Here is a 12,263-nt window from a genome sequence, read left to right as displayed (position 1 = left end):
TTAACCTAAAAGGCCTTTCCATGTACCTTTTTTTCCCATAATTATTCTCTACTTTTGTTTTGTTTTTTTGTTGTTGGCCTGGCAGTACGCCATCATTAAAACCTCTGCGCATCACTCAATAGCTGTGTATTAAATGAGAAACAAAATAAATTTTTTAATTTTTTAAAAAAGAAAGTTAGAGAAGCCCTCAAAAACAATTGCCAATTTTAAGAAAATTCAAAATGTAATCCTAGTTGCCAAGGCCTGGGGGAGGGGAGATTAGGAGAGACTGCATAAGGGGTAGGAGATGTCCGTCTGGGTGATGGTAAAGCTCTGGGATGCGAAAGAAGGGGTAGTTTCACAACATTTGTGAATGTACTTAATGCCACTCACTTTAAAATGACCACAATGGTAAATTTTACTTTATGTTTATTTTACTACAGGAAAAAAAAATTTTTTAATTCAATCCTAGCAAGGCATGTGTTGATTTAAAGCCATATTAAATCTATACTTTGTAACAGAAGCTTTACCTAAGGGTCCCAAAGGCATCAAACATGCAAAAAAATATATATATCATAAATGGAGTCAAATATCATGGAAGGAAGGAATTCTATTATATAAATGTTTATAAAGTACAGGCTTTAATTACCTCACATTACATAATAAGCAAGGCCCAATAATTTATCCAAAAGATTAATTTCTTTTGGGAGAAAGACCAACTAATAAGTGACATGAAAATTAATATTTAAGACAAATTCTTAATAAAAGTTTTCCTTTAAAGGGACTTTTTCCTGTAGGTCATTAAATTCAAATTAAATATACTTTAATGATTGACAACAAATGATGATGTGTAAAATCCTAAATTATAAAATTAAATAGAATATGAAAGAAACAGGTAATTTTTTATATAAATGATAAAAGCTGTATTAAAAATCATGCTACCAAAAATAAAGCTATAAATTAAGTTTCAGCTAAGGTAAAATGAAATTTTCAGTAGAAAAAAACATTTAGGAAATAAGCTTGTAAAATCCTGGCATATAAATACTAGCCACTAGATCCATCTGTTTATAACATTTCTGAAGGGTTATACTGGAACATTTAAGAAAGTCCAAATTAATCTGTCCAGATCGAAATGTAATTAAAAAGTACTATATTTAGCCTCTCAGCCCACTCACAATATTTCTTTCTCATAGACTGAAACTGGTTAAGCTGAAAGGTTCCTAATCATTTTATTCAAAGCATAATTGAATCTGAGTTTTTAGAGAGACCTCAAAGGTCATCTCAGTAGCCCCATCTTCCTTCTAATTTGAGAACCTACTACAGTAACCTGACAGATGGGCACTGTTCTTCTACTCAAATCCCCTGAGTAATGGGAAGTCCACAGCTCTGTTAGAGGGGACATTCCGTTGCTAAATAACCAATTGATAAAAGGGAACTCCTTCCCCTGACTTTATATCCTAAACATCCCACTAATTAGTCTTGGTCTTGCTAGCATTATCAACACGCATCCTACTCTTCGACAAAACCACTCCACAAACAGCTGAAGTCAATTACCCTGGGTCTGCTCTGCTCCCTCCTCAGTCCCCACTCTTCCCTCCCTTCTAGTCTATCTTCACAATGAACCCAGAACCATCCTTCTACAACAAAACAAAAAACCCAGATTATGTTTCTCCCTCAAAATCAAAATGCACACAGAACAGAGGTGTCCTAAGACTTCCACCTGTGACTCATGAGCTAAGAGCTCAGTTCTATGGACCAAACACACTCAGCATTAAGGAGATGACAGGACCTCATCTGTTTAGGGAGGGCTGGGGAGTCCACTGGAACAGGCAGAATGGAACCTAGCTCCAGAGTCCACACACATGTGCAAATGACAAACTGTTCACGTTTCATCAAGCCAAGGGATCCAACAATTGCTGTGAGGAAAGGCAAAGGAGATATCCTGCTCATATCGGTTTCCCAGGTGGTGGTGGGGAACAGATGAATGCCATCAAGTCAATTCTGACTCATAGCTGCCCCACAGGACAGAGTAGAACTGCCCCATAGGCTGTAATCTTTATGGAAGCAGATGGACAGGTTTCTCTCCACTGGAGCTGCTAGTGGGTTCGAACCACCAGCCTTTCAGTTAGCAGCTGAGTGCTTAACCATTGCACCACCAGGGCTCCTTTTCCCAGGGTGGCCATGACAAAATACTGAAAACTAGATGGCTTATAAGAACAGAAATTTATTGTCTCTCAGTCTGGAGGCTGGGAGTCTGTGATCAGGGTGTCAACCATGTTAATTCCTTCTGAGGGTTCTCTCCAACTTCTGGTGGCTCTAGGCATTCCTTGGCTTGCAGCTGCAGCATCATGTGACATTCTCTCTCTGTTCTCCCTATCTCTATGTATCTTCTCTTTTACAAGGATCCTAGTCATATAGGATTAGGACCGACCCCACTGCAGTATGACCCAATGTTAACCTAACTGATAACAGCTTCTAAAGCCCTATTTCCAAACAGAATCACTTTCACAGACACATGAGTTAGGACTTCAACATATATTTTGGGGGATGTGATTCAATCCCTAACAGCTGCTAAACAACTGTACTCCATGTCCACAAAGGGCTAAAGGAGAAGAAATGGCCTCCAGGAAAACAGTATGTCTGAACATACAGGGGAAATTTAACTGTCCGGCTCAGGGGACTCACTCAAATACCTTTAGAGCCATATAAAATACACAAGTGAAGCAAGGCTGAATACTGTACTCATACTGCAAACAGAAACACTTCTTTGCAAATTAAACTTACGTAAGTGTTCTTTAGCGCACCAAAAAACCAAATAACCAAACTAGCGCCGTCAAGTCAATTCCAACTCATAGCAACCCTACACATACACAAAACTCTTTTTCATTTTTCTTGAACTATGAAGCTCAAGAAACTATGAAAGAACTGAAGAGAACTTAAAGTGCTTACTGATGAAGATCAAAGACCACAGCCTTCAGTATGGATTACACCTCAACACAAAAAAGCAAAAATCCTCACAACTGGACCAATAAGCAACAACATGATAAATGGAGAAAATACTGAAGTTGTTAAGGATTTCATTTTACTTGGATCCACAATCAACACCATTGGAAGCTCTTGTTATTGTTCTTAGGTGCCATCAAGTCGGTTCCCACTCACATCGACCCTACGCGCAACACAACAAAACACTGCCCGGTCCTGAGCCATCCTTACAATCATTGTTATGCTTGAGCTCATTGTTGCAGCCACTGTGTCAATCCACCTCGTTAAGGGTCTCTCTCTTTTCTGCTGACCCTGTACTCTGCTAAGCATGATATCCTTCTCCAGGGACTGATCCCTCCTGAAAACATGTCCAAAGTATGTAAGATGCAGTCTCGCCATCCTTACCTCTAAGGAGTATTCTGGCTGTACCTCTTCCAAGACAGATTTGTTAGTTCTTTTCGCAGTCCACGGTATATTCAATATTCTTCGCCAACACCACAATTCAAAGGCGTCAATTCTTCTTCAGTCTTCCTTATTCATTCTCCAACTTTCACATGCATATGATGTGACTGAAAATACCATGCCTTGGGTCAGGCGCACCTTAGTCTTCAGGGTGACATCTTTGCTCTTCAACACTTTGAAGAACTTCTTTGCAGCAGATTTACCCAATGAAATGCGTCTTTTGATTTCTTGACTGCTGCTTCCATGGCTGTTGATTGTGGATCCAAGTAAAATGAAATCCTTGACAACTTCAGTCTTTCTCCGTTTATCATGATGTTGCTCATTGGTCCAGTTGTGAGGATTTTTGTTTTCTTTCTTTTTTTTTTTTTTTTTTATATTGAGGTGTAATCTACACTGAAGGCTGTGGTCTTTGATCTTCATCAGTAAGTGCTTCAAGTCCTCTTCACTTTCAGCAAGCAAGGTTGTGTCATCTGTGTAACACAAGTTGCTAATGAGTCTTCTTCCAATCCTGATGCCCCGTACTTCTTCATATATTCCAGCTTCTCGTATTATTTGCTCAGCATACAGATTGAATAAGTATTGTGAAAGAATACAACCCTGACACACATCTTTCCTGACTTTAAACCAATCAGTATCCCCTTGTTCTGTCTGAATAACTGCCTCTTGATCTATGTAAAGGTTCCTCAGGAGCACAATTAAGTGTTCCAGAATTCCCATTCTTCACAATGTTATCCATAGTTTGTTATGACCCACACAGTCAAATGCCTTTGCATAGTCAATAAAACACAGGTAAACATCCTTCTGGTATTCTCTGCTTTCAGCCAGGATCCATCTGACATCAGCAATGATATTCCTGGTTCCACGTCCTCTTCTGAAACCGGCCTGAATTTCTGGAAATTCCCTGTCGATATACTGAAGCAGCCGTTTTTGAATGATCTTCAGCAAAATTTTGCTTGTGTGTGATATTAATAATATTGTTCTATAATTTCCACATTCAGTTAGATCACTTTACTTAGGAACAGGCATAAATATGGCTCTCTTCCAGTCAGTTGGCCAGGAAGCTGTCTTCCATATTTCTTGGCAGAGATGAGTGAGCACCTCCAGCGCTGCATCTATTTCTTGAAACATCTCAATTGATATTCCATCAATTCTTGGAGCCTTGTTTTTCGCCAATGCCTTCAGAGCAGCTTGGACTTCTTCCTTTAGTACCATTGGTTCCTGATCATATGCCACCTCTTGAAATGGTTGAATATCGACTAATTCTTTTTGGTATAATGACTCTGTGTATTCCTTCCATCTTCTTTTGATGCTTCCTGCATCGTTTAATATTTTCCCCATGGAATCCTTCACTATTGCAATTCGAGGCTTCAATTTTTTTCTTCAGTTCTTTCACCTTGAGAAACGCCGAGCGTGTTCTTCCCCTTTGGTTTTCCATCTCCAGCTCCAGAATAAGACAGACAAGGAGGAAGTACCTGGCAGTCTACTTCTGAAAAGCATTAGCTAGTGAAAACCTTATGAATAGCAGTGAAACATCGTCTGATATAGTGCTGGAAGATGAGACCCCCAGGTTGGAAGGCACTCAAAAGATGACTGGGGAAGAGCTGCCTCCTCAAAGTAGAGTTGACCTTAACAACATGGATGGAGTAAACCTTTTGGGACCTTCATCTGCTGATGTGGCACGACTCAAAATGAGAAGAAACAGCTGTAAACATCCATTAATAATCAGAATCTAGAATGTACGAAGTATGAATCTAGGAAAATTGGAAATCGTCAAAAATGAAATGGAACGCATAAACATCGATATCCTAGGCATTAGTGAGCTGAAATGGACTGGTATTGGCCATTTTGAATTGGACAATCATATAGTCTACTATGCTGGGAATGACAATTCAAAGAGGAATGGTGTTGCATTCATCGTCAAAAGAATGATTCAAGATCTATCCTGAAGTACAACGCTGTCATTGATAGGATAATATCCATATGCCTACAAGGAAGACCAGTTAATACCACTATTATTCAAATGTACGCACCAACCACTAGGGCCAAAGATGAAGAAATGGAAGATTTTTATCAGTTGCTGCAGTCTGAAATTGATCGAACATGCAATCAAGATGCATTGATACTTACTGGCGATTGGAATGCAAAAGTTGGAAACAAAGAAGAAGGATCGGTAGTTGGAAAATATGGCCTTGCTGACAGAAACAATGCTGGAGATCGAACGATAGAATTTTGCAAGACCAGCGACTTCTTCATTGCAAACACCTTCTTTCACCAACATAAACAGTGACTATTTTTTTTTATACACATGGACCTCCCCAGAGGGAACACACAGAAATCAAATTGACTACATCTGTGGAAAGAGACGATGGAAAGCTCAACATCAACACTCAGAACGAGGCCAGGGGCCGACTGTGGAACAGACCATTAATTGCTTACATGCAAGTTCAAGCTGAAAATGAAGAAAATCAGAGCAAGTCCACGAGAGCCAAAATATGACCTTGAGTATATCCCGCCTGAATTTAGAGGCCATCTCAAGAATAGACTTGAGGCATTGAACACTAGTGACCAAAGACCAGACGAGTTGTGGAATGCTATCAAGGACATCATCTGTGAAGAAAGCAAGAGGTCACTGAAAAGACAAGAAAGAAAGAAAAGATCAAGGTGGATGTCAGAGGAGGCTCTGAAACTTGCTCTCAAACATTGAGCAGCTAAAGCAAAAGGAAGAATTTATGAAGCAAAAGAACTGAACAGAAGGTTTCAAAGGGCCTCTCGAGAAGACAAAATAAAGTATTATAATGCATGTGCAAAGAGCTGGAGATGGAAAACCAAAAGGGAAGAACACGCTCGGCGTTTCTCAAGGTGAAAGAACTGAAGAAAAAATTCAAGCCTCAAGTTGCAATAGTGAAGGATTCTATGGGGGAAATACTAAACGATGCAGGAAGCATCAAAAGAAGATGGAAGGAATACACAGAGTCATTATACCAAAAAGAATTAGTCGATATTTAACCATTTCAAGAGGTGGCATGTGATCAGGAACCGATGGTACTGAAGGAAGAAGTCCAAGCTGCTCTGAAGGCATTGGCGAAAAACAAGGCTCCAGGAATTGATGGAATATCAATTGAGATGTTTCAACAAACAGGTGAAGCTCTGGAGGTGCTCACTCATCTCTGCCAAGAAATATGGAAGACAGCTTCCTGGCCAACTGACTGGAAGAGAGCCATATTTATGCCTATTCCCAAGAAAGGTGATCCAACTGAATGTGGAAATTATAGAACAATATTATTAATATCACACACAAGCAAAATTTTGCTGAAGATCATTTAAAAACCGCTGCAGCAGTATATCGACAGGGAACTCCCAGAAATTCAGGCTGGTTTCAGGAGAGGATGTGGAACCAGGGATATCATTGCTGATGTCAGATGGATCCTGGCTGAAAGCAGAGAATACCAGAAGGATGTTTACCTGTGTTTTATTGATTATGCAAAGACATTTCACTGTGTGGATCATAACAAACTATGGATAACACTGCGAAGAATGGGAATTCTGGAACACTTAATTGTGCTCATGAGGAACCTTTACATAGACCAAGAGGCAGTTGTTTGGACAGAACAAGGGGATACTGATTGGTTTAAAGTAAGGAAAGATGTGTGTCACGGTTAGGTATTCTTTCGCCAGACCTATTTAATCTGTATGCTGAATGAATAATACGAGAAGCTGCACTATATGAAGAAGAACAGGGCATCAAGATTGGAGGAAGACTCACTAACAACCTACGTTATGCCGATGACACAGCCTTGCTTGCTGAAAGTGAAGAGGACTTGAAGCATTTATTAATGTAGATCAAAGACCAAAGCCTTCAGCATGGATTACACCTTAACATAAAGAAAACAAAAAGCCTCACAACTGGACCAATGAGCAACATCATGATAAACGGAGAAAAGATTGAAGTTGTCAAGGATTTCGTTTTACTTGGATCCACAATCAACAGCCATGGAAGCAGCAGTCAAGAAATCAAAAGACACATTGCATTGGGCAAATCTGCTGCAAAGGACCTCTTCAAAGTGTTGAAGAGCAAAGATGTCACCTTGAAGACTAAGGTGCACCTGACCCAAGCCATGGTATTTTTAATCACGTCATATGCATGTGAAAGCTGGACAATGAATAAGGAAGACTGAAGAAGAGTTGATGCCTCTGAATTGTGGTGCTGGCGAAGAATATTGAATATACCATGGACTGCCAAAAGAACGAACAAATCCGTCTTGGAAGAAGTACAACCAGAATGCTCCTTAGAAGCAAGGATGGAGAGACTGCGTCTTACATACTTTGGACGTGTTGTCAGGAGGGATCAGTCCCTGGAGAAGGACATCATGCTTGGCAGAGTACAGGGTCAGCGGAAAAGAGGAAGACCCTCGAGGAGGTGGATTGACACAGTGGCTGCAACAATGAGCTCAAGCATAACAACGATTGTAAGGATGTCGCAGGACCGGGCAGTGTTTCGTTCTGTTGTGCATAGAGTCGCTATGAGTCGGAACCGACTCGACGGCACCTAACAACAACAACAATCTGCCCACGGTCGCTGAGGAAAGAAATGTCAGAAACAGGATTCAAAGGACCCAGGTGGTCTAACTCCCAATAAACCTAGACTTCGGGCTTTTCAAATAGGTACATTTCAGTAAGTGGGTTTGAACCACACCGAAGTACAAAATAAACACCTCTCAAAGCCTAACTAGATATTCCTTCTGAATATTCTAATGTAGGTGATTGAAGGGTCAGTCAACACAAGCTTACCAATTATCATCAAAATTTTGAACATTATTATATTCAGTATTTACAAATAGGAGCCCTGGTGGTGAAGTGGTTAAGAGCTTGGCTGCTAACTAAAGCGTCACTAGTTTGGATTCTTGGAAACCCAATTGGGCAGTTCTACTCTGCCCCGGGGGGTCACTAAGAGTTGGAATCGACTCAATGACAATGGATTTTTTTTTTTATTTACAAATAAACATAGATATGTTAGACAACTTCCTGTTTACGTGGAATATAATGTTAAGCTTGATAATTACATGAGAGCACAAATCACATAAAAATAACTTTTAGCAGAAACTATCACATGACCCAAATATCCCAATCCTAGGTATATACCCAAAAGAACTGAAAGTAGAAACACAAACAGAAACTTGTACACCAGTGTTCACTGCAGCATTTTTCAGGATAGCCAAAAGGTGGAAACAACTTAAATGTCCGTCAACAGTTGAATGGGTAAACCAAATGTTGTACAGACATACAATGGGATATTAATCAGCCATAAAGAGAAATGAAGTCCTGACATATGCCACAACGTGGATGAACCTTGGAAACATTAGGCTGAGTGAAATAAGTCAGTCACAAAAGGACAAATATTTTATCATCCCACTTATAGGAAAGAAGCAAATGTTTAGAGACCAAAGTTTATTAGTGGTTACGAGGGGTGGGAGGGATAGAGAAAAGCATCGTATCAGCTTAAGGGGCACCGAGTTTCTGGAAACTGGGGTGGAATAATTTGGAAAAGGATGGGTGATGGTTGTATAACATGATGAAAATAAGCAACGTCACTGAATTGTACAAGTAAAAATTGTTGCATTGGCAAATGTTTTGTTATATATATTTTTACCACAGTGAAACGATTTTAAAAATCTGTTAGACAAATTAGATCTCCAAAATCTCCTGCAATGTGAATACATTCTTCATCGTATGACCTTGAGCAAGTTACACAATGGAGATCGTTTAACAGGGAAATCATTATATATCCAGTCAAAAAGTATCTGGTGTGCACCAGACACGTGCCAGACACCACTCTGGGCTCTGGAGACACGTGATGAACAACACAGACGAGCTTCCTGTCCTCGTGGAACTTTCGCTCCAGCGATGGTGGAGTTGAACAACAAGCCAATAAGTAAATGAACACACAAATGAGAAAACTATCGTGAATAGACAAGCACTGTGCAAAAAATTAAAACAGGATGATGCAGAAACAGGTGGCTAGGTGGTCAGAAAGTACCTTGAGCTGAGATCCAAAGGGCACAAAGGAGTCAGTCAAGTAAAGATGGGAGGCATTCTTGCCTAGAAAGTTTATAGTTATATGAGTATGTTTCAGCAAAGCAAGTGTGAACTGCAGATACTGCAAACACTCTCAGTGAACTGCCTGCATCCATTCCAAACCCTGTTCAGCTCTCCTGCTTTAGTACTTAACGCCAATATGCCTACTTGGTAAAACACCAGAGTCACAATGAAAGAACCTCCACAGCATAGCTGGAATCCTACCTTTCCTCAGTGGTTTCTTAATTTCCACAACTCCTGAGCTTACCTGATTTTACAACTCCGTTTAGAAAGGATGTGCTCTATTTGTTCTTAAAGAAGGCTTGGTGGTGCAATGGTTAAGCACTCAGCTGCTAACCGAAAGGTCGACAGTTCAAACCCACCCAGCCACTCCATGGGAGAAAAAACATGGTGATCCATTCCTGTAAAGGTTTCAGCCTAGGAAACCCCATGGGGTAGCTCTACTTTGTCACACAGGGTTTCAGAAACCACTCAACTGCACCCAACAATAATTTGTTCTTAAGCAGGTGGTCCAACTAGTTCCACAAGGTTTAAGCGTGTGCTCTATCAGAACTCGTCATCTAGAGAGATGGAAATTAAGGCTTCACGTGATGCGTCTTCTCCACTTAAAGTCCAGAAAGGATTGGCAAAGCATCTTTCCACCTGGAGTAGATCGTCCATCACATCAAATTACAGTGTCTGTAACAAGCGACTTAGAGAAGAGCTGCCGCATGCAGGAACCTCAATTACCAGCACCTGACGAAGCTGCTTGGGCTTTCCAATCCATGCAAAGAGCAGTGAGCAGAACTGTATGGAATGTGGCGAGTAAGCAAAGAAATACAGACTGGCCTATGCTTTTACAGCCTTTGAGATGTACAGGTGTCTCCAACTTACTTACCCATTAGAAGAAGTGTGAGTGACACTTAGTGTAATCATTTATTCATCCCGAATGAGCTGGCTGAGGAGGTGTCTCTGTGGTTTAAGCACACAAGCCCTGGCCAAAGAAAGCAAAAACACAGAAGTGGTGAGAAAAAAATTTTTGAAAGTTAAAATGTTGTAATTAAGGCTCAATTTCTTAGCATTCTTTTGTATCTTGTATTCAATATGAGAGGGGAGAAACTAAAAGAAAAATCAAGGGTTAACTGATTAAACTATAAAGAAAATCTGACGGTCTTTCCATATCCTAGAAGTTCCTGGGTGGCACAATCAGTTAAATGCTCAGCTACGAACCAAAAGGTTGGTGGTTCATAAAGACATCACAAAAAAAAAAAAGAAAATTACAGACCAATATCCCTCATGAACATAGACACAAAAATCCTCAACAAAATTCTAGCCAACAGAATTCAACAACATATCAAAAAAATAATTCATCATGACCAAGTGGGATTCATACTAGCTATTCAGATATGGTTCAACATCAGAAAAACAATCACTGTAATCCATCACATAAATAAAACAAAAGATAAGAACCACCTGATCTTATCAATCGATGCAGAAAAGGCATTTAACAAAGTCCAACACCCATTCATGATAAAAACTCTCAGCAAAATAGGAATAGAAGGGAAATTCCTCAACATAATAAAGGGCATTTATACAAAGCCAACAGCCAACATCATCCTAAATGGAGAGAGTCTGAAAACATTCCCCTTGAGAATGGGAACCAGACAAGCATGCCCTTTATTACCACTCTTATTCAACATTATGCTGGGAGTTCTACCCAGAGCAGTAAGGCAAGAAAAAGAAATAAAGGGCATCCAAATTGGTAAGGAAGAAGTAAAAGTATCCCTATTAGCAGATAATATGATCTTATACACAGAAAACCCCCAAAAAATCCACAAAAAAGCTACTGCAACTAATAGAAGATTTCAGCAAAGTATCTAAAAATCACTTGAATCCCTCTACACCAACAAGGAGAACTTTGAAAAGGAAATCACCAAATCAATACCATTTACAATAGCCCCCAAGAAGATAAAATACTTAAAAATTAACTAGAGACATAAAAGACCTATACACAGAAAACTACAAATCACTACTTACTGCAAGAGGCCTACATAGTGGAAAAACACACCTTACTCATGGATAGGAAGACTCAACATTGTGAAAATGTCAATTCTGCCCAAAGCAATCTACAGATACAATGCCATACCAATCCTAATACCAATGACATTTTTTAACGAGTTGGAGAAACAAATCACCTACTTCATGTGGAAAGGGAAGAGTACCTGGATAAGCAAAGCATTACTGAAGAAGAAGAACAAAGTGGGAGCCCTCACTCTACCTGATTTTAGAGCCTATTATACTGCCACGGTAGTCAAAACAGTCTGGTACTGGCACAACAGATACATAGACCAGTGGAACAGAATTGAGAATTCAGACATAAATTCATCCACCTATGAGCAGCTGATATTTGACAAAAGCCCAAAGTACGTTAAATGAGGAAAAGACAGTCTTTTTAACAAATGATGCTGGCATAACTGGATATCCATCTGCAAAAAAATGAAACAAGACTCATATCTCACACCACATACAAAAACTAACTCATAATGGATCAAAGATCTAAATATAAAATCTAAAATGATAAAGATCATGGAAGAAAAAATAGGGACAATGCTAGGAGCCCTAATACATGGCATAAACAGAATACAAACCATAACTAACAATGCACAAATACAAGAAGAGAAACTAGAGGGAGCTCCTAAAAATCAAACACTTGTGCTTATCAAAAGACTTCACCAAAAGAATAAAAAGACAACCTACAGACTGGGAAA

General features: G+C 39.6%; 1 protein-coding gene across 1 annotated transcript in view; it reads right to left on the bottom strand.

Annotated features, from left to right (window-relative positions):
* The window catches only part of TIAM2 (TIAM Rac1 associated GEF 2), a 187,601-nt gene extending 177,094 nt beyond the window's left edge, over nt 1–10,507 (bottom strand). The window contains exon 1 of the mRNA XM_064292543.1: nt 10,394–10,507. The gene's annotated coding sequence lies outside the window, so the exon portion shown is untranslated. The remainder of the gene's footprint in view (nt 1–10,393) is intronic.
* Nucleotides 10,508–12,263: the final 1,756 nt, after the last annotated feature.

The sequence above is a fragment of the Loxodonta africana genome, chromosome 1, assembly GCF_030014295.1.
Source record: "Loxodonta africana isolate mLoxAfr1 chromosome 1, mLoxAfr1.hap2, whole genome shotgun sequence".
In the NCBI taxonomy this organism is placed as follows: domain Eukaryota; kingdom Metazoa; phylum Chordata; class Mammalia; order Proboscidea; family Elephantidae; genus Loxodonta; species Loxodonta africana.
Note: the sequence above shows the minus strand (reverse complement) of the source record. Positions and strands in the feature narration are given on the sequence as shown.